Here is a 23,062-nt window from a genome sequence, read left to right on the forward strand (position 1 = left end):
TCTACCAGGAGAGAGTTAGATAACAATCAAGTGGCCAGTGGCTAAAAGCAACAGGTGTTCACAACCTTGAACCCTTTCTATTTACTCCTGCGTATGCTATAACTTGCCAATAACTGATTTTATTGTGAGAAAATGGTGGAAGAGTTAAGGAAGAAAAGGACAGGGCGGGGCCCAATTATTGCTGGCAAGTCAGAATGACCTTGAGAGGGGAGTCCTCTAGTTGTTTCTACTTCTTTGAAAACTGAATAGAGAATAGCTTTCATCTAAGCCAAAAACCTAGGAGGCGCTCAGATGCCTCCATTTTCCCTCCTCTTTCCCCCAAATCAAATCAGCACCAATTTCTTTCACTTTATCTACTGAACATTTCTCATCTTTACACAGCCCTTCAGGCCTCAAGCTTGTCACCTGCCCAGGCCCAGAGCCTCCTAACCCGTCTCCTTGCCTCCAGGCTGCTCCCTTCAATACTCTCCCACACTGCAGCCAAAGGGATCTCTTGAAACCCAAATCTGATCATGTCTCTCCCTCTCGGGGGTTTCTGCTGCGTTCGGAAAAGACTTAACATGCTCGTGGGGTCCCTTAATATTAGTCTTTGGCTTACTTCTCCAGCCTTCTTGCAAGTTTCTCCTTTCTTCATGACTTTCACATGAAGTTTCTTGGAGGAGTATTAGTGCCTGCTGTTTGCACTGAAGAGGTGGATAAAAGAACTATCTTCTCCTACTGCCTGGATTCAGTCTATGGACTGAATTGTGTCCCCCAAAATGCATATGTTGACATCCTAATCCCCTGTGTGACTGTTTAGAGAAAGAGCCTATAAAGAGCTAACAGCGGTTAAGTGAGAGCATAAGGGTAGAACCTTAATACAATAGGATTAGTGTCCTTATGAATGAGGAAGAGAGACCAGAACTCTTTCTGTGTCATGTAGGGACACAGTAAGAAGGCTGTGTCATCTGCAAGCCAGAAAAAGAGTCCTCATCAGAAATCAGTTCTGCCAGAACTTGATCTGGGACTTCTAGCCTCCAGAATTGTGAGAAATAAATTTGTTTTAAGTTACCCAGTCTACGCTATTTGGTTATGGCAGTCTGAACTGACAAAGACAGGAATACTGTAAAATAGTCTGCATAAACACTGAAATCTCTTTGAAGTCTTTTGTTTTATATTTTTGCATTCTGCCTCCTAAGTCTTGATTTTGTGTAACTACATTGTTTTAAATCACATACACAGTGAATCAGGCCACTGTGATCCAGTGACTTCTAATATCCCCAACCCATTTTACCCCACCACACCACACCAGTGGTTGAACCGCTTTTAGAATCCAGTTTCAAAGCCCACATCAGCTGTTTCTCCCTCAAGGTTTTTGCATATTTAGCTCTCTGCTGGAACATCCTCTCTTGGATTCTCCTTTCCACTTGGTGACCCCTTTAAAGTAAAAACTCAGTTTTCACTTCCTCTCTTAAGATGATCTTGGCCTCACACCTTAGAATGGAGCTGACATTCTCCTTTGTGCACTCACTATGCCTTTGTGGTTGCACAGGGCTTTTTTTATTTGTTTGTTTATTTGTTTGACCCCTACTAAATTGTAAGCTCCTTGAAGGCAGGTGTGAGGTTTATCAGCAAATCCCCAGGGCCTAGTAGAGGGCCAAGCACAAAGCACATGCTTAGTAACTGTTGAAGAATGAATGAATGGATGGGCAAATGAATGACTGATTTCATAAATCAGCTTAAAGTAAAGCAGCAATCATTTCTGTGGGGTTTACTTGGGGATGGTGATAAAACATAAAATGTCGCACAAAAATTGGCAGTGAAACCTCCATGGCTAGAGTGGCAGCAGCAAGACAAGGAGAGGTCTGACCCAGAAGGAACTTCCTGTCTCAGAGAGGAAAGGGTACATGGTTTCTGCAACTTATATTGGTGAGCCTGCTTCCTAAACCCTCACTGCCTCTCACATGGACTCTGCTTTCTGAGCTCTAACATAGTTGAGCTCTTAGTATCTTATGCTTGGAATATCACATTTATTTCTTAATTAGGACACCAGTTTAAAAGCAATCCCCTCTTCAATCACTCTGCATATAACCTGCCAGGGGTACTCATCCCACCCTGAATCCCACCGTAACCCTCTGCAAGCTCTTCCAGTTTCTAGCCTCTATTTACCTCAATGGACAAAACTCTCAGCCCTTGAGGACCACACCATCGATCTTTCCACCCCATCACTTGCACATACCTCTTCATTCCCATTTCTTGGCCTCTGTTTCTGCTGTTCCTTGGCCTGGAACATCTTCTCTGAGCCGTACTTATCTTAATCTCAGTCAAATTTCTCCTGCCTATGAAAACTTTTCTAAACACCTCAATGCACAGCCATGTTTCTTGCCTTCTTCTGAACTCCTGAAGCACTCAGTCACCGTCCACGTGCTATTATTTATTTTATGTTGGCCTTGTTTCTGTGCATATACATATGTGGCTTTGGGTGGATGTGCATGTGTATATCTAATCCATCACTAGAATATAAACTACCTGAAGCAGAGAGGGGTTTCTGTCTGTCTCTTTCTGGATCTTGCTCAGTGCTCTGTACATGGAATTCAGTGAGAACTGACAGCAGCAGGAAAGCTAGTTGGCAGTGAACAGCTCTGTGGGGCTCTTCCTGACCTCTTTGGCTTTCTTTCCTTCTTCCCAGAATGCCTACTTCTCTCGGTCACTCTGCCTGGCTCCTGTCAGCTGGGGGACAATGATGTTAGAGCACAGAGGAAAAATAAGGCATCAAGAAGACCCCCAAAGAGCTTTGGTGTCCTCCCAGGAACTCCATTACACGTGTACACGTGCGTCTTCCACGCATGTACACACATATGTGCCTACACATGCACGGTGGCACAGGGAGCCCACAGCTTGCACTGGCACTAGAATGGAGCCACACCATAGGTCTCAGCTGCATCATGCCCAGATGGCTCCGCTGGCATAGTCAGACAGAGCCCAATGAAAACATGCAGGTTGTCCACAGTTTCTCCTTCGCAACACAATTCACAGCCACCATCATTTCCCACTGTCTCCAGCCATTCCTACTGCAACCTGCTGAAAGGGAAGAAAGGGAAATGGTTCACAGACATCGTCACTTGCTCAGCGATGTGGACTTCTCCTCTAAAGTAGCTTTCTTGTCTGCCAAACATGGTAGCCAAGACAGCTCCTGCCCTGGGACCAAATCAGAGAGGAATTAAAAAAATTAAAATCCTTCCGGACAGCAAGACCCACAATGCTGTGGGGCAACATCTAATTAACTTACTACCTCTGATGTCAACGGCTTCCAAGGCTGGCATGGTGCATTCACAAACACATTCCAGAAGAGTCAACATGATCTGGTGTTGACACAGGCCTATAACTGTCAGAGGCAGTAGCTTTCAATTTATGGACGCTGTAAAGCTTTGGCAATATGATTGCTACAATGTGTGGTGTGTTTTTGACAATAAGCAGGAGGTGGAGGAGTTAGGGAGTATTGGCTCCACATTTGACCATTGACTTGAGCTCATGAGAGCAAACCTGTTGTGACTTCTGCTACTGCAAAGCAACTGCAATAGTACCTCCAAACAATAAACCCCGAATGCTCTGTGGTTCTTTACTAGCAAACTCTAGACTTCTACATCATACCAATGGTGCATTATTCATTCAATAAACATTGTTGCCACCTATCATGTGCCAGGTACACAGTACAGAATCAGCACAGTGGGAGTACAAGAAATGGGGGAATAAGTTTACCTCCAGGGGACTCAATAAATGTTAGGTCTCCTCGCTTCCAAGAACCCTCTTGGAAGAACAATAATGGAAGGAAAAAAGAAACCAAAGGAGACAAATAGTGAACGCAACCGTCATCACCCTTCACTCCTTTCTTCTTTAGATGTGAATGTCTATAGATGCAGGTGTGGAACTTGTTTATGTGGGCTGCTGCAATAGGAACAGTGACTTTTTCATTGTCTAAAACCCAAAGATAATACTGGGCCTGATCACTGACCAAAATATCACCAAAAATATTCCTCATTTAGTATCACTTATAGACCAAGGCCAGCATTTGAGGTACTCTGAGTCTAGGGTTCAAAAGCTTAGGCAACATGGTCCCAAGCTGGTGCAGAAGAGTGCCTGTGGCTTTTTGTGTGTATATGCATGTGCACAGGTGTGCATATGCCTATGTGTTAGTCTGAATCTCTCCAAACAGACCCCTTATGGTACTCAAAAGCAGAGGCAGGCAGGTCATCAAAAGCCATACAACCAGCAAATATCTACTAAACACCTATAGGGTGCCAAGCATACTGCTGAAACAGAGGGGCTAATGGGAAACTGTGTGGCTCTCAGAAGTTACTGCATGTCTGCTTAAGAATAGAGAGGAGATAGCCTCTTTAGATTCATATTCAAACACTTATTTTCAGGTAATTCGAAGTAGGAAAGGCTTTATCTTTAATAAGGGTGGAGGGGAGAGGGAGGGAGAGAAAGAGAGAGAGAGAGAGAGAGAGAGAGAGAGAGAGAGAGAGAGAGAGAGAGAGAAGGAGGGAGAAAAAGGTTACCACTACTTTTATTTTTTTTTTTTTTACCACTACTTTTAGAATGTGGAGCAACAAGAACTCTCATACATTGCTGGTGGGAATGCAAAATGGTACAGATGCTTTGGAAGACAGGTTGGCAGTTTCTTCCAAAACTAAACATTCCAGCAATCATGCTCCTTGGTATTTACCTCAAAGAGTTGGAAACTTATGACCACACAAAAGTCTGCACAAAGATGTTTAAGGGAGCTTTACTCATATTTTGCCAAAACTCTGAAGTGACCATGATGTCCTTCAGGAGATGAATATATAAATAAACTGTGGTACATCCAGACAGCAGTGCTAAAAAGAAACAAGCTATCGAACCATAAAAAGACGTGGAGGAAACTTAAATGCATATTACTAAGTGAAAAAAGCCAACATGAGAAGAATACATACTGTATAATTCTAACTTTATGACATTCTAGAAAAGGCAAAACTATGGAGACAGCAAAAAGATCAGTGGTTGCCAGGGGTTCAGGGGGAGAGAGGAATGAACAGGCAAAATACAGAGACTCTTTAAGACAGTGAAACTATTCTCTATGATACTATAATGGTGGATGCATGTCATTATACATTTGTCAAAACTCAAAGAAGGGACAACACCAAGTGTGAATTCTAATGTAAACCATTGGCTTTGGTTGATAATAATATGTCAATGTTGGTTCACTGACTACAACAAATATACCATTCTGGTGAGAGACATTATTGGTGGGGGAGGCTGAGTGGAGAGGGAATGGGATATGGGAACTCTATACTTTCTGCTCATATTTGCTCAGTTTTGTGAAGCTAAAATTGCTTTAAAAATAAAGTTTAAATAAATAAGAGAAAATGGCATTCCAAGCAGTGGACACTTGAAGAAAGACGTGCATAGATCTGATGCTTAAGTTTCTCAGCTAAGGTCCTAAGTAGTTTTCTTGGGTTCTTCTCACATGGAAATATTTCACATTTTTACGCTGACATTATTCTTTCTGTTGAGTAGGTAGTCATGTTCAGAACTGGGATAGTGGCTCCAATGAGCCTATACTCAGTCCCAGGATTTGGGCCATTGCTTTCAACCCAAGAGCCAGTTGAGGTCTGCACAGAGGAGCTGGTGCACACAGGAGCTCTCAGTGATCTGTGGCTGGGAAGAATTGTGTTGAAGAGTGAGAATGACTGACCAGCATAGTAACATGGCTGTAGTATATTAAATGAAAAAAAGTACTTTGCAAAAGAACATAAATGGGATCATCCTAATTCTATTTGATCTTAGGTGAAAAATATACGAATTGTTAACAGCAGTTATCTCAGGATGACAAGTTAATGTGTAACTTTTATATTCTACTTTGTGTATCTCTATGTTGTAATTTTTTTTACAATAGATATGCGTTATTTTTAAATCAAAGGTAAGAAAGAAAATGTGAGAGAAAATGATCATCCATCAACAGAGTTGACATTGGAGGGTTTGGGTTTATCAAAATAATGACCAGCAGGAAAGTCATCCTTCATCTGATCCAGAGCAAGCTTCTGAAGCACTGGGGTACACTTGGGTTAAAATGAAAACTGTGCACATGAGAACATAACACGGGTTGTTTTTAAGTCATAGCAATAAGGATTCTCCCAGTTTGTGTCCACATTCAGACGAAAAGAGTGCCAAATATTTGAACATGATAGGTTTTCCCATCGATACCCAACCTCTTTATGCATTGAAAGAAAAGGCTCCCTCCAAAGCTATAAAGGGCACAAATGGTAGTTGTCTGCAGCCCTGAAACATATACAAAAAGAGTAACTGAAGTGAGGGGCCCGAGTGAGAAGAGAAGACAAAAATTAAATAAATATGAACCACAGCCAGGGATCAAAACTTAACACCTTCTACTTGATGTGCTGGCTCTTCTAGGAGCCTGTTAACACTTCATAACTTAACTGACACCACAGAAGAAACAATTCCACAGGAGAAACATACAACAATCCACACACCCAAAAGAGATCATAGTCTCCGGAGCAGAACTGACAATTCTTTCAAGAAGGGCTCAGCAATAAAGAAGAGAAAATGGGGGCATTTCTTTAATGTCCCTCAACATTCCTGGGTGTGTTTTGTCTGCTCAAATCCTCGGTTTCCTAGGAATCCACATTTTTGTATTTCAGTAAAGGGCTCCTGTTTGACATGTGAGGTAGTGGGGTCCCAGATTCCATCTCGAGGGCTAGATGAGAACTTGAGAATGGGCTGAAAGTTCCTACCAAGTCCTGCTGGATTTACTAATATGGTGAGAAATATCCTGAGTCAAGGTCACTGCTAAGGTCAGGGGATCAGGTGAAGGTTACATCCTGCAAAGTCAAGTAGGTGTCATTCCCATCCTGAGGTTTGTTTGTTTTTTAATAACTAGAGCTTAAAAATTCTCAGAAGTCATTTGAACTGGCAGAGATCTCATCGGTGGCTAGAGATGTAGTGTTAGGGTTAAGTATGTGTTTAATAATGTTTTTATCATGTAGGAATAACATTGATATTCACATCTCCTTTATCCTTCACAACAAAGCTATATAAGTAATATTGGTCAGTCTCATTTTACATGTAGAAACTGAGCCTCAGGGAAAATGACTTGCCTAGGATGGTAAGCTAGTAAGTGACAGAGCTAGAAACTGAACCAAGATTTTCTCATGTGGCACTCTGTCCACACTGGCTAACCTACGGCAGTTGGCACAGTACTAAGATCCTATAGCTACAAAGAAATTTCCAAGCAGGACTTGGAATGGGAGCCTGGACAGTCTGAGAGCCTTTTCAGGGCAGGGATCTGAAGGGTTGGTGTGTGGAAGACCCATCGCATATGGTGAATGAAGGAAGAAAAAGGGTCAGAAAGACTTGGGGTGCCCAGTGAGACTCAGTGCCAACTCACAGACTGATGGCTTTGGATGAATCAACATCCTTCCCCACGATGGACTCCATCGGAAGGTAGAGCAATGAAACTTCTTAGAGCACCTCCAAGAGTAAATGTGGCATAGTGACTGCAGCTGTGGGCATATATGAACCTCCCTCCACACCATTTGGGGCTTTCAGAAACCACCTCAGACCACTTATAAGGTCAGGGCATAGGGTCTGGCTTGGGGAGGTAGAAAGGGAGGAGAGGGACAAGCCATTGAAGATTGAAGCATGTGGTATTTAAATTACTTTTATATTTAAGTATAGGATCATGCCTGGTTTTTAACATCAATCTATAGTGGGCAACTTTCTAAATCAGAAAATATATAGATCTATATCATCATAGTCATTAGCTGTATTGTTCTCTACAATATACGAGAATACAATTATTTAACTGACACCGTACTGATGGTCACATATACTGCTTCCCACTTTTTTGCTACTATAACCATGCTTCTATGAATATCCTTGCAAAGACAATTTCTGAACTTAATAAAGAGGATCAGATGGTCAGGAGAATAAAGGTAACTTTCAACTTGGAGAGGAAGGCTTCATGGTACATATAAAATTTGAATTGGACTTGACGATTAGGTAGAGAATATAAGATGAGGATGGGGAAAAAGGCAATTTGAGTAGAAGACTGACCTAGAGCAAATGTACAGAAGTAGGTAAGCACGGGGTGTGGAGAAAGAATGGGGAAAGAGAACAATGTGTAATGATGTTGGAACACAGAGAGGATGAAGCAGAGGGGCTGGAAATAACATTCATAAGTAGGTTTGAGCAAGACTGAGGACTTTGACTGCCAGGCAAAGGAACCTATTATTGTAGATCAACAAGATGGTTTCATGTTGACTCATTTATCTTAGAGATCATCCATTCAGGCTTCAGTACTCAATAGGTAACTCAAAGTCAATTGTCCTGTTACTGGTTGTAAATAGAAAAGACTGCCTGTGATTCCAGATTGGAAGATTTGAAAAGAAAATTCAGACTCAGAAGTTCAGTGAGATATGTAGGAAAGAAATTTGCATGGACTTGTCGCACAGTAACTTCAATAAAAGCTAACTACTATTAGTATGAACAATCAAAATAAGAGGTCATTTTTAAATGAGACTCTGCAGTTAGAAACTTAAGCTTTTTTCATGTTGATTTTGTTCTATCTGAATTTGTGTTTTTAGTTTCCAATAAAGTTGCATGGAGAGAAAGCAAGCTTGCTTCAAGCAGAAAAAAGGAAAATCTCACACATCCAGGCAGCTACAGGGTTTCAGACTGCTTTCTCTCTTTAGTATTTGAATTCTCACCATCTGACTATTAAATTCACTCCAGTCTAAACTGGCCTACGATTTTTTTTCTGTTTGGAGTTTATATTGGAAATTAAGATTTACTGCATTTGCAGGCCATTTTTAGCCCTTTTCTGCAAAAAAGTGGAGGCAATAGAGACCCACTTGTCCAATGTGTCATTTTAAACACTGGGCAAGCAGAGGGTGGCAGCTTTATTTATCACCACACGCTTGCTGGAGTGCTGGTAAATGGAATTGCTTGCTCTGCCAAGCACACAGGGAATAAGCACAGCAGTGAGGCTGGGTTTTTACAGCAGCTCTGTGATCTTGAATTATGAAAGGATTAGACAAGGCTTGAGAGAAAGGAGGCTCTGTTGTTTTTCTTCCCTCTTTTGTGAAGATTTGAGGGTGAGAAAAAGCCTAGAATAAAGATAATAAAAAAGTCCACCAGATGATGCTCATTGGAAAATGGATTGGGAGATTTCTGATTTATTCCCTCTGGTTATTTGCCAAGTCGGAAATCATGATGCAAATAATGACTTTTCTCTCTGGAGTGATGAATTCAATAGCCCTGCTGGGGCCCTGAGGCACTTGCTTTCACCGTCAACCTTAAGGGCCATACGGTACTCCATTTCCAAGACTTTGAGAGTTTAAGCCCATGTCTGCTTAATGTTATTGGTAAATAAACTGTATTTTCTGGAGCTGCTTATCTTTTCTCTTTGCTGCTAAATCGTGTCAAATCCAACTGATCTGCAAGCTGACATCATTTGGATAGCTTCTTCATTAAAGAAGCTACGGATACCACAAGTACCATTTCTAGGCCAGTCCCTTCTCTCAGCCTGCTTAACCTTTAGACCATGCCTCCCAGCTCCACTCTGCTCATTCCATTATCCTAAGGCATGTGCCTGACAGATGCCATCTTCCCAGAAACTTTATTCAAAGGCCTTAGGATAATCTGAGGCTCTTCTTGCAGATCCAACCTCCCCCTAACGCTCCATCCTCATCGGCAACCGCCAAGCTCCTTGAATAGGTCATGTTCTGATTTCTGGTCCTCTGTAAAGGCTGGTATTTTGGAAAGAAATATCCATCTGTCTCAGTCATCAAGAGCTGTCATAACATAGTACCATAGACTGGGTAGCTCAAACAACTGAAATTTATTTCTCATAGTTATGGAGGCTGGAAGTCTCCAGATCAGGATGCCATCATGTCAAGGTCTGATGAGGACTCTGTTCTTGGCTTGCAGATGGCTGCCTTCTCGCTGTCCTCACAAAGTAGAGAGAAATTCTTTTTCATTTTATAAGGACACTAATCTCCTCATGAGGGCCCCACCTTCATGACCTCCTCGAACTACCTTCCAAAGGCCCCATCTCCAAATACCATCATATGTGGGTTAAGGCTTCAACTTATGAATTTTGGGGGGAAGGGGGGATACAAACATACAGTCATTCAGTTCATAAGACCATCTAATAGGCTTTGCTTCAGATCTTGACTTAAATGCTACCTCTGCTGGGAGTATTTCCCGAAATGCCCAAGGCTATGTTCTCTCATAGCATCCCATGTTTATTTGGTACTTATCACACTGTACTGCAACTATAGATATATCTATATGTCTTCTCCTACCAACGTGAACTCTTCGAGGACAGGAACTGTGTGTTATTCACTGATAAATCTCTACTACTCGACCTGATACCACACATATAGTAAGTATTTAAATGCCTATTGCTTGACTGCATTACTCAGGGTAATGTTTCAACAACAAAAACAACAAATTTTTTTTCTCCTCTATGTACCAGAAGTTTGTTTCTTGTACATGTAATATTCCAGTGCAGTTGTTCTACAAGGTGATTCAGGGACTCAGGTTCCTTCCATCTGATGGTTCTAACAGGCCCTAGGGCTTTAGAGTCCTAAACAAGTCAGCGGATGGGAAAGAAAGAAATGACACACCTGCTGCCTAATCACTTCTGCGGGGAAGTGACATGCACCTCTTTCAATCACATTCTATTGGTAAGAACTGTACCCAGCTAGATAAAAGGGGTGAGAAGACCGGGGGAACGGGCTGAGAAATACGATCCCTACAAGGCAGCTGCTTCCAAACAACTGCTCCTTACTATGAACTGAATGAATGAATGAAATCGAAGACACAGTACAGTGTAAAGAACACAGGAATGTTAGGACCAAGACGGAAACCATATTAAATCACTCATCGCCCTGATTTTATAGGAGAAGCAAAAGGTCCAGAGCGGGTAAATGGCTGGCCCCAAATCACCGTGGGGGAAGACCTGGGGTTTCAATTCAAGTGATCTTGATTATTGTCCTGGTTTTTTGAATGAAAAAGTCACACACACACTCCACACATCTCTCTGAAGCTCAGTTTTATGTCAAATGCTCCCTAATATCCAGCCCAGCAAACGAGCCACTACCAAGATCTTGGAGGTCCATTCTGAGAATGGTACAGTTCGGGTCCCTGGGATCACATCTGTCTCCGAGAAACCAAAATTTGATACATCATTCAGTTTTATCTGCACATCGTCTGATCAGAAACCAATCTTCAACGAAATGAATCATACTGTGAAGATGCTTAGATTCAGGCAGATAGAACACTGTCCTTGCCATATTTTCCTTTTTTAAAAAAATCTATATCCCTTGGGAAGAATGTCTACTTCCTGAGAGTGGCAAAAGGGTGGCATAAAAATATTGTTTTGGAAGTCACTGGCAAAGCACTCCCTAGATTCAACTTGGCATGGGAGGCCTCCCCACCCTCCCCTAGCCCCACTACTGCCATTTCACACCATCTACCTTCCACTCCAAATTTGGAGCACCCGTCTATAAAGAAAAAAGGGAACAGCAAGCTGTCTAAAGAGTCTTAATTTTTCTTCATGGAATAAAGCAACAAGTTACTGTGGCTTTTGACCTCCAAGGGTAGGATTAGATGATTTTCCACATGGTTTATTGTGAAAGGTTTTATTGTGCATTCACCTCACAGATCCCCCAACAATTTAATTGCCATAAAAATAACTAACATATGTGGCAGGTTTTAAAACTGTCCATCCACCAAACGAATCTGCTTCTCATATGGCCACCCGGGGCTGACAGCCTTTCCGCCACACACCTCCCTAAGGTTCTAAGTGAGAGGGTTAGTCACCCTGACGAGCTATAATGAATGTGGCTCCCAGGAGAGATAAGACAGACTCTCTGCTTCTACAAACCTCAGAGGTACATCTCGGTTACCATTTTTCTTTTTCTATACTGGTGGAAGTTTTGTTTGTTTGTTTTTCTTATTTGGGAGGTGAGTTTTTAAAGCCATTTCTCTGTGAGTCACAAAAAGTTTATAGCCCTAGATTCCATGAAGGTAGAATGAACTAACATGGTCCATGGTCACTGTCTCAGTGGTCTAGTCTGATCCTCACTCTTCCAAGTGTTTTCATTTGTAAGCCACCAATATTACTAACCTAACTGTTAAAAACAGAGGGAGAGAATCTATCATAATCTACTAGACGCAATGTAATTATTTCCTTGGCAAGAAGTCACTGTCTTTGCATTTTATTAACTAGTAATAACAATACTGAAAAATCATATATGGATGAACTTTTTATATGACAGATGTTACTTGTCACAGTGAAGCTGCCTACTGAGAAATCTTTTGAGGTCTAGTTAATTAAAGCCTCCTCCATAGACCCAATAACTAGGTGTGACTTCTTCCTTGACCTCTTTTGTCACTTGTCATAGTATCCCCTAGCTATTCCTAGGGAACTCAAAAGGCAGCTTCATGGGGGTCTGAGGACCAGCCTATTAACAGCAGTACCCCAGCCTTCTTTAGTAGTGGTTCCTCCTCTAGCTGCCTACAACCCAGAAGAGGATACTGCCCACCAGAAGAATGCCATTACCTGCCCCAAGTGCCAGCAAGATTTCTTGTGCTCCAGATACCAGAAGGAAGATAGGGGATGAAAGGAAAAGCTTCCTCCATCCCCTCAGAGCTTTGCCTTATCACCTGGCTTGGGAATTTCCATCTAGGCCCAGTGAAATCTCTCTTAGGCAGCTCCATCGACTTCTGATTTTCACTCCTCTTTCCACAGTAGCTCAAAATTAATCCAAAGGACCATGGAAGGTCCCTCCATTCTTCATTTTGGTTCAACTGGCACTTTTGACCCCCATCTCTCTCCCCTTTAGTAACAGCAGAAGGGAGGAAAACATTGTTTTAGGAGCTAGTAGCAGGATTCACCTGGTGGAGACCTGACTCTTGTTTACCAAAACATTTTGATAAGCCACTTCAGTTGTAGCAAGATGGTTCTTAGGACCATGGGCTGGATGTGACAACAAGTTTTATAAAGTGAGAAGTTTTGAGATTCCAGGAGCAGTGCTGGAGGAAGAGGGGGCCTGAGAAAGGGAATAAGCTAGGAGAGATGAGAAGAGGTAATGGTAAGGGATGGCCCAGCAAGAGAGCAGAAAATCTACAGCTCAAAGAGAAGAGAAAAGGAATGAGAAATTCCCAGGATATGACAGATGGACTTTTCAGAACAGGAACAGCTAGTCTTTTTTCAGTATAAAAGTTGTTTATTTTAACATGGACACCAGCCTTATATTAAATGGAGCTGAATTTAATTCATTTGAAGAAATAAGCTATAGTTTTAAAAATAATGAAGATCATTATTAATGAATGAAGGTCATTTTAATTAGTTCAATATATCAAAATAAGTTGTATATACAAGCACCCAAATAAACTGAAGTTCTTTTTCACGTACAGCTACACATTGCACCTGGGATATGTTTTTAATGCTTCTCTAACACAATTATTCACAAACACACACACGCATACACACACACACACACTTCCTCAATGTTACTACTCCTACTCAGTACCTGGTGGAAATAGCATTTGGGAGAGAGTAAGGAAAATGAGTGTATTCCATATCTGTATACCTATGAGACCTACAGAGGGATTATTCAACAGGAAGTAATATGTACAAGAAATGAAAAAGTCACTGGAAAATGAAAAAATTTGAGTATGAAATATTGAGGTGGAATGCCCAGTTAAACCTGAATTTCAGATAAACAAAAACTTTTAACTATATGTCCCAAATATACTTCTCCTTACTAGATGTCCTGTAGTTTTATTTGCAAAAGCTGGCAAACCTAGAGTGGAGAATAGTGAAATATGTTAGCAGTAAAATACATTTTAAATGTCATAAAAGAGCATGATTTGGATACAGTGAATGTCTGGGTAAAATAATACTGTACATTTTTCAGAGGTACTGTATTTAGAATCAGGCTCAAGACCCTTCACAAACTTGTATCAGTTAGATCATTTTTCAGACTATGAAAGACATATTCTAAATATACTCTTTCAAAATCAACACTAGCTATGAGACCTTAAGGAGTTTCTAACACTACTGTCTTACTGCTTTTCTAAGAAAAAAAATTGCTATTCTTATCTTTAAATTTATAGAGGAACTAATTACTGAAAAGGCAAGTGAATAGCTTCCCCCTCAACTCTCTACCTACAAGGTTAACAGGATGAAATGCAGCCTGGGGACCCCTACCTAACAAAGCCTGAAATTCTCACCAAGCCAGCTTAGTCACCATATAATCAAGTTGGGGCCTTTTCCCCACTCTCCTACTACCTGGCTTTATCAGGCAATAACAATCATATTCTTAAAATGTCCAAATTTTATTTTCTAAAAGATCTGAGCCATCCATAGAAGCAAAGTGAAACAATAGGAAAATTTTTTCAATTAAAAAAAAAGGTTATTACAAATGTGCTTAATAAAATACAAGGTAAATGTAGTTAATAAAGTTACAGCTTAAAGTGAAATGTGGGAACCTGTTTCATTTTTATCAAAGCTAGATTTATTGCTTTGGTTTACTGGTTTATGTTCTCAGAACTTAATTTAATCTCTAGATGATATGACAAAGGAAAGTAGATGGGTCAGCTCTGTGTTGGACTATACCAGCCAGGGGTCGTGATCTCAGTATTAACTAATCTTGGCCTGTGCCAGCACCCTCCAAACAAACATTCAGAAAAAATCTTTCCAACTTACTTCCAACTTTGTCAGAATGAACTTTCTATAAACATACCTTGTGCTTTTTTTTAACCTTTGTACTGAAATTCTACCTTTCTCTTTCTTAGATCTGCTGGCTTAAATCCTACCCGTCTGTTAAGGCTCCTCTATGGTATAACCCCACTTGTCTATCCTGTCAGCTCTCAGTGGGGGCTGCACTACTCTAAGGGAGCATTCTGAATATTTGTGGGGATGTTTTTCTGGTGTTGTCATGATCTAGCACACACACATAGTAAACTACATACTATTTTACTATAAAGCATTTTCCTTTTATTTCTTCTTTATATTACAGTAGAGGCATTATGTTGATTTTTAAAAATTAGGTATGAATGGGAACATAAAGTGCCAAGAATAGCTATGACACTTCACATCCGGAAAAGGAAAGTACAGATGGGGTACTTGCCCTACTACATTTGGATTTATATGGAAATTAAGATAATGCTGTATTGGTCCAAAACTTGATAAACTGCAATGGATTAGAATGGAGAGCCCAGAAACAGCCTTGTGCATATATGGAACTCTGTATATTACAGAGGAGGCATGTCCAATCAAGGTGGACTGAGAGATTGTTTAACAAATGGAGCTGAGGAAAAATGGTTATCCATTTGGAAAAAAAATTCGATTGAATCTCTACTTTACATCATATATAAAAATTAACTCTAGATAAATTAAAATTTTAAATGCAGAACAAAATTTTAAAAAATATATGTTAATATAATCTGGCCATGAAATAAGAAAATGCTTTTTAAAACAAAACATAAGCAGCTTTGACTATAAAAGCAAAAGATAAATTTGACTACATTAAACTTAAATACTTTATCTTAAAGAAAGTAAAAACTTACAAACTGGAAAAGATACATGCAATAACTGATAAAGGATTAGTATTATGAGTACATAAAGAGCTCCTAAAAATTAATAAGGAAAACACTAACAATCTAATAGAAAAATAATCAAAATATCAGGCTTTTCACAAAAGAGAAACTATACATGGCCAAGAAACGTGAATTCCAACAATACAAAGTATAGAGATAATGTGGATTTACAGAATCTCTTATACACGGTTGAAGGGAATGTAAATTAGAGCAACTATTGTGGAAAACAGTTTGGTTTTATGTACTCAAGTTAAACATTTAACTAATGACACAACAATTCCACTTCTAGGTGGACCTGTACACCAAGAAGCATGTGCAAAAATGTCCACAGCAGCACTTTTAAAAATATTAAGTATCTAGAAACAACCCCAAATGCCCATCAACAGGAGATTAAATGAGTAAGCCATGGAATGTTCACACAATGTTATGTAATAGAGTTGTTGAAACCAATGAATCGCACTGCCACATGGCAACAATACAGATGAATCTGAGAATTGTAAGAGTACATGAAAAAAGTATATCCTATGTAAACCCTTTTCATAAGGTTAAAACAACTAAAATTAATATGTCTAAGAAACTCATATAGATTCAATGAAACTATATAAAAAAGGAAGCAAGACAATGACAAACATGGGATTCAGGGTGATGGTTACCTAGATAAGGGAGATAAGAACACAATTTGGGAGGCATCGGTATGTTTAGAGTCAGAGGCAGATGTAGTCAAAAAAATCCTATCTTTTATGCTGGGTAGTGGTGTCACTAGTGATTATTATATCATTAAAAATAACTAGAAGAACAAACAGAAGACTAGAAGAAGAACATGCATGGACCAATAATGGAGAATGTGTCAATGATCAAGGATTATGATTAGTCAATCCATGCACCTGAGATTTAAAAAGGAAAGGAAACAGCTAACATCTGCACAACACCTTACAGTTGCAAAGAACGTTCAAATATTCTCATTTGGGTTTTGCATAGTGAACCTGTTGAGATGACATCAATGATAAAAAGTGTTACAATCTTTCAATCACTAGAGTCTTTGAATATGTTGCGGTTTTGAATAGTGCCCTGATTGGGATATGCTTTAGATGTGCTTTGTTGAAAGTTGTATGTAACTATCAAAATGGGGAACTTGAGTTCTTTAGCCATTTGATTAATATTTACTTTTGTTAAGCGATGCTTTTTTAACCATCATCTGGATGGATTTTGTATTCATTATATTCTAGCCTGTAATTTGTATAAAATTATTATCTGTTGTCATCAAAAAAGTGTTCGAAATGCCAAAAACAAACAAACAAATAAATAAATAAAGTGTGTAGGATGTCATATATAAATTTCATTTCAAAATTGTAAAGAGGGCCTTGAAAAATATTTGTTATGAAAGGCAGGAGCAAGATATCTGATAGGGTTGCAAACCACTGCTCTAGCCAGATGAGGGCATTTAAACTCTGAACCTCTATGTCAGATTGTATTACTCAAGGCACTGCACATATTGTCTGGGTTATGATTTTTTTGTAATGTATTTGTAATATCTCCCCTGGACTGTAAGTTTCTTGAAGGTTCTGGATTCTCCACAATGCACAGTGCTTTGGGTAGAGTAAGCACCCAATAATTTCTGAATGAACAAAATACAATATTTAAGTTGGTGCTTCTGTTTCTTGGAAAAGCAGGTTTAATGAAGACACTAATTTATGCCAGATAATTGCCCCTGCACATTCTGGAGTTTATCAGGTACTCAGGAATATAATATCTGAAGTGTCAAAGAACATCTACACCTGGATGGCAGATGTTTAACTCAGTAATTTTGTCCCAAGGAATCTCAATAGCTCCATTTATATAATACTACTACTTAAAATCTATTAAGTACCTACTATAGACCAGATGCTTTGTATTGTCTTGAACAAAGAATTAGTGTGGTTCCTGTTTTACTAATAAGGCAACTGCAATTCAGGGAGGTTAAGAACCTTTTCCATGGCTACATTTTGGTGATGACAGAGGAGGGATGTGACTTACGAGAAAATTTTTCCTCATCTAGCTACTCTCAAATACGTTATGCCATAGGACATTTTCATGTCTTGATCATTTTTTTATTTGTTTTTTTGTTTGTGTTTCTAGGTCCTTTACAGATAGAATGCAAAGTCTGCAGAGTTACATTTACTAAGGCCAGAGAAGGACAAATCCATCTCTAAAGGTTAAAAGAAACAGAAAAGGCAAAGAAACCCTCCATAGAGATCCAGAAGAAAACCACAGATATTCTTATTTTAAAATGTTATTAGGTATGGCCTGGTTAGTACTTGGATGGGATACCACCTAGGAAGACCAGGTGCTGTAGGCGTAAAAAATAAAAAGCAAATAAAAAAAATAAGGGATTGTAAGCTGACAAGGTCCTTGCAATCTGTGAAGTCAACCAAGGGTTGCCTCACTTAAAAAATAAAATTAAAAAATAATAAAAATATTATTAGATTCTTCACTAGAAGAAAGTGACTAAATCAAATAAAGTTTCAGTATCACCCTCAAATTCTAATACCATTTATGGTAACCATTCCTCTCCAAACCATTTGAAAGTTCAGTCTCAAGACATTCCGATACATTTGGGTAGCAAGAGTCATTAGGGTGAATGATATCCTACATATCTGAGACAGAAACTCTGACTTAGGAAGAGAATACCCTGGAAGTTCTATTTTGTACAAAGATCTCGTGATCTCCTGGGAGAAATGGTGAAGCGCATTTAAAGGCTTAATGAAGTCCCCGGAGTAAAACAAAGGAGGAAATAAAGTACCTTGAAGTCTCTGGAACTGTCCCAGGAAGAGATGAGGGGAAGCCATTTAAAAATACTGATGCAGATCCAGGAGAAAGATGGTGATGGCAGAAACCAGAGTATAGTAGTAGATATTGGAGAGAAACATACGGAGTTGAAATATTTCAGCGGCAGAATTGTCAGAACTTGATTCGCTGGATGTGGAGAGTGTAGGAGCAGGAAGCTTGAAAGACAGGCCTGGTTTCTGAGTTGGTCCCTCAGTTCATCAGCACAGGGCCTGGGAGTGTGTTCTATAACTCTCCATTTATGAGAAAGCCTTAAAAAACAGTACAGTACTTTTCAGACAATTGAATGGCCCATCATCAAAGACTTCACAAGTCACTCTCTGATGAAAAAACAGTTTGGAGGCTTTGCAAGCCAGAAAATGTGTTCGGAGACTAATGACATCCTTCTTTCAGGAATATCATTTTCTGACTACAGACTTCAAAGACCTTTCCCATCCAATTTATTATTTTCATGACGGTATTACAGAAACAAAAACAAGCATACACAGGATAATCTGACTATGAAAGGTACCACTCTAGAAAGAAAGAAGTAATACTTTAAATCATTTTTTACCTCGTGGAAATGAGAGCAGTGAAAAACATTCCAATGAGGAGATTTAGGCAACAGCCCTATCAGTGTACTCAACACCACACACTGCGGGGAATAAATAAAAAATGGCAACACCCACAACTGTGTCTTCTCTGCTAATTCCTTTTCATAAACCATAATGTTATTGTGTTCTGCCTAATAAATTAGTTTGGATAATAACACCATAAACCTTGAAATAGAAAATATTTCATCAAAAGCAGGATATATCAAGAAGAAAATATATTACTATATAAAATATTAATAGAGCTAGAACTACCAGAGAAAAAAGATCAAGCTCTCGATGAAGTTAAATTTCTTGCCATCTAAGCATAAATATTCTTGTGTTGATTCAGTATACAGTCTTTTCGAAAGGTCAAAAGACTGAACAGATACTCCTATCAATGAACTATATTACAAATTTGGCACTAATTTATTCTTTTCTCCCCTTTTTCCAGGGGAAGGGGGAGGTTTGGAGAGGGGACGGTGAGAGGTAGTGGAAAGAGGGTCAGTTCTATCATCATCAATGGACACACAGGGACCAAAAAAAATCAAGCTGAACTCAGAAGCAGCAAAAAAACAGCCTCTCAATTGGGCCATCCTGCAGAAAATGGCCTGGAATGAACAAGAGACAGAAATAACAGCTTGGAAAGTAATTTTGCAGAAGGTCTTCCTTTATCAAGGAAGATGTTTTACCACAGCTGTGGTTGAAATACTTAGACAATGTTTACCAAAAATAAGTGGTTATTTTTACAAGAATAAGAAACAGTAATTTCCAATTAGTTTTAAAAGAGAATGCCAACTAGAATTACACATGAGATTTGACCATCTCACATTTTGGGCAGGCAGAAACATAAGCATGTTAAGAACCAAACATCATATTTTTAGCTTTATACATTTTGCTTGAATGGAATTCTTCTACATGGTAAACATGCCTCCTCTTACACAGCAAATCCACCTGAGTCTAACACCATTTTCCCAAAGCCTAATTCCTCTCAATAAGGCACTATATCATTTTATGGCAACCACTAAATGATTCCTTATTTCTAGGAATGGTACGATACTTACTTTTTGATATAAGCTCCAGCTTTTCAAGATTCTGTTATGACATTTTGTAATATTCTACCCCATTTATTGCTTTCCAGAATTTCTATCATTAATTAAAGGGCCTTCTTTCACCATCTCCCCAAGCCTACCGCCTCCAAAAAAAATCTATTCCCCAAATGCCTATCCGAGACTAAATAAAAGTCAGCCTATCACAGCAGCAGTGATGGTCATGCCAATTTCACAGTGTGATTTGTGCACTCATTTCATTTTGAAAATGACCCTGCCCTCCATCTGTCTAAGCCGAATGTCCTGCTTTTTCAAGCCAGGCCTAGGGAGCAGCAGCACATAAAATAAGAAGGAGACATAGAATGGCCTCCTTCCTGCCCCCGTCAGTAGCCACCTTCACAGACAGATACCGACACAAAGAGAGGAACCTCAACTCATGCCTTTGAGGGAGAGCAGATCGTCCTATTTTTCATACATTTTCAAGAAGCCATTTGAAGGTAAATACTTTCATGATGCAAATACAACTCTGAGAAACAAAGAGACAGATTAAAGACATAAAAGGCAATTTCCCAATTCCACGTTCTGTCATCTTACCTTGATTTAATAGCAACTTATCCAACACATATGGATTTTAAAAACATAAGGATTTTAAAATATTGAGCCTTTTGGATAATTATATTTCTAAGAGGTAAATGTCAATTAGGCAGGCATAAAAAAGACATCTATTCCCTAATTATTGAGCAGCACTAGCTAGCATCCCTGAAACCATGTACCTCCTTGTGATGAAGATCAGAAAGGGCTGCAGACAAAGACTGGGTTGGAAGAAGCCTAAGAGTAGGGTGATAGTAGTCTTCCTCAGCTGCTTTCTCTGGGGATCTTGAGTGGTCTACTGCTCCACTCAACCCCTTTGAACTAAGTGCTGTTTCTCCCTTTCTCGGTATTCCAGTGGAAGGTAAATGCTTTCATGATTCAATTACCTTCAGTCCCATCCTGAAGAACACTGCTTTGGCAAACTCCTCAGCAAGGGAGAAGAATATATAAATACACAAAGTTAGTCACTTGATATTTAGCATTCAAATGATTTATTAAAGTCTCTTTTTATCTATAACAGGTGACTAGGAACTATATCACCTCCCACTAGTCACTTCCTAACATCTGCTCACAGCTGTAATTTGGGCCAGGAAGTTCAAATTCTACTGCCCAAATCAAGTTGGTTGGTTTGTTTAATGGGAAAATAACAACCAAAAAAGCAAAACACTAGTATCCTCTCAAAACTGGGCTCTTATGTGCTACACAGATTGAATTAATTCACCAGTTAATATTTCCTAATGAACTTACCTTTTGGATATCATGGCTCAGCTGCTTTTCTCTCTCTCTAATATGTAAAATACAGGATGATTATTAACATGGGATAACATGTGAATAGTCTAATTGCTATGTAATGTGGTTGGTGTTGGCTCCAAAATTTATATATAGAAAAGATTTATTGGCAGCAATACTACTGAAGTGGCAGATAAGGGATTTGAATTAAAGTCTTTAATTACATAGCAAAGACATGCGTTTACTTGAACTATGCTTATCTTGGGCTATTGCGAAGCTAATGAGAGGCTTGGAAGACTATGAAAGACAACCCCCACATGCCGGGCCTCCAGCAGAGGCAGTGCATATAACAAATATTCATAAGTTATAGCTTTTACATTCTTGAAAACTACATTTTTACCCCTACTTCACTGAGACAAGCCAATTTTATCTTTTCAGATCTTGGCTATTTCTCTAAAGCTTGAGTGAAAAACTGTATTCATCTCCCCAAAATTCTAAAGTCTCCAGATCAGTCTAAACTATGGGTATGTTTCTTATTAATGATCCAATATAATTTCATAAGATAATTAAGTCTCTAGGTTTTCACTGCCCTATGATAGGCACTATTAAATTTTTAAAAATTATACAAAAATAGCTCTGAGTAGCAACACAGAATATAGATCATCTATTCCAAATACATAACAAAGGAACAACCCCCAAAAAATCCAGATTGGTTTCTTGTACAGTCCAGCAAATCTTCACAAAGATCTTCAAACTAAGACTCGGGTGGGGTTGGGCGGGGGGGAATTAAAGTATAGGCAATTTTTAAAATTTTAACTGATAGAAAATCCAATTTTTATTTTCTCAGTGATATCCAAAAATATTATTAAAGCTTGACAAGTTCAGGTTAGGTATCTCTCTTCCTCTCTGTCACACACACATCACGGACTGGCTAATTAAGTAGACCTAGAGAGTTTGTTATAAGAGAAACAGTGCATAGCAAAAGGAGCACTTTTGGTCGTTCTCCCCCCGCTCTCGTCCCAACCTTTGGAAAAGACGAGATCATAGATTTCTCTACTGTTTCTAATTGGTAGTGAAATCTGGAGGATCAAGGCGGGCTGTAGGGCCAAGTTTAAACTCTAAATATGTGCTCAGTAAAATCCGTTGTTATGGAAAAGTCAGGGCGTCAAACACTTGGAACTAAAACCAAACCTCTCCCAGTACTAGAAAATATCCACAGCACTCCTTCCAGTTGTTAATCTCCGAAAACAACAAAATCCAGGCTCACGGTCGGTGCACTATTCTGTACTTCGAAAGTGTGCCCCCAGGGCGGCCCGAAACAGAACCTACACTAATTCCGGGAGAAAGCATGGTACATTCCAACTTTTCCATTCTCGTTACTTTCACTGAAACAACGAGAACCATCACCATGTGTACGCTGAATCACACCATTTGTATGCTGCACACAGTGGATAAGGCTCGAAAAACACAGAACGTAAACCTTTCTCCACGCGCCAGGAACCGAGGTGACACAACAAGCAGCCAACAACCCTCACCTACAATGGGAACAGACGTCCACGAAAGTCTCATTTCCCGACCACCGAGGGTCGGTCCCACAGAGACTACACCTCCCAGCATGCAACGCGGACACATACCCAGCGGCGGCGCGGT

At 39.6% G+C, this 23,062-nt stretch overlaps 1 long non-coding RNA gene across 1 annotated transcript in view; it reads right to left on the reverse strand.

Annotated features, from left to right (window-relative positions):
* The window catches only part of LOC111738182, a 45,028-nt gene extending 22,011 nt beyond the window's left edge, over positions 1-23,017 (reverse strand). Inside the window, exon 1 of the long non-coding RNA XR_002779728.1 lies at positions 22,948-23,017. This is a non-coding gene — a long non-coding RNA (uncharacterized LOC111738182). The remainder of the gene's footprint in view (positions 1-22,947) is intronic.
* Positions 23,018-23,062: the final 45 nt, after the last annotated feature.

The sequence above is a fragment of the Pteropus vampyrus genome, unplaced genomic scaffold, assembly GCF_000151845.1.
Source record: "Pteropus vampyrus isolate Shadow unplaced genomic scaffold, Pvam_2.0 Scaffold2, whole genome shotgun sequence".
Taxonomy (NCBI): Eukaryota; Metazoa; Chordata; class Mammalia; order Chiroptera; family Pteropodidae; genus Pteropus; species Pteropus vampyrus.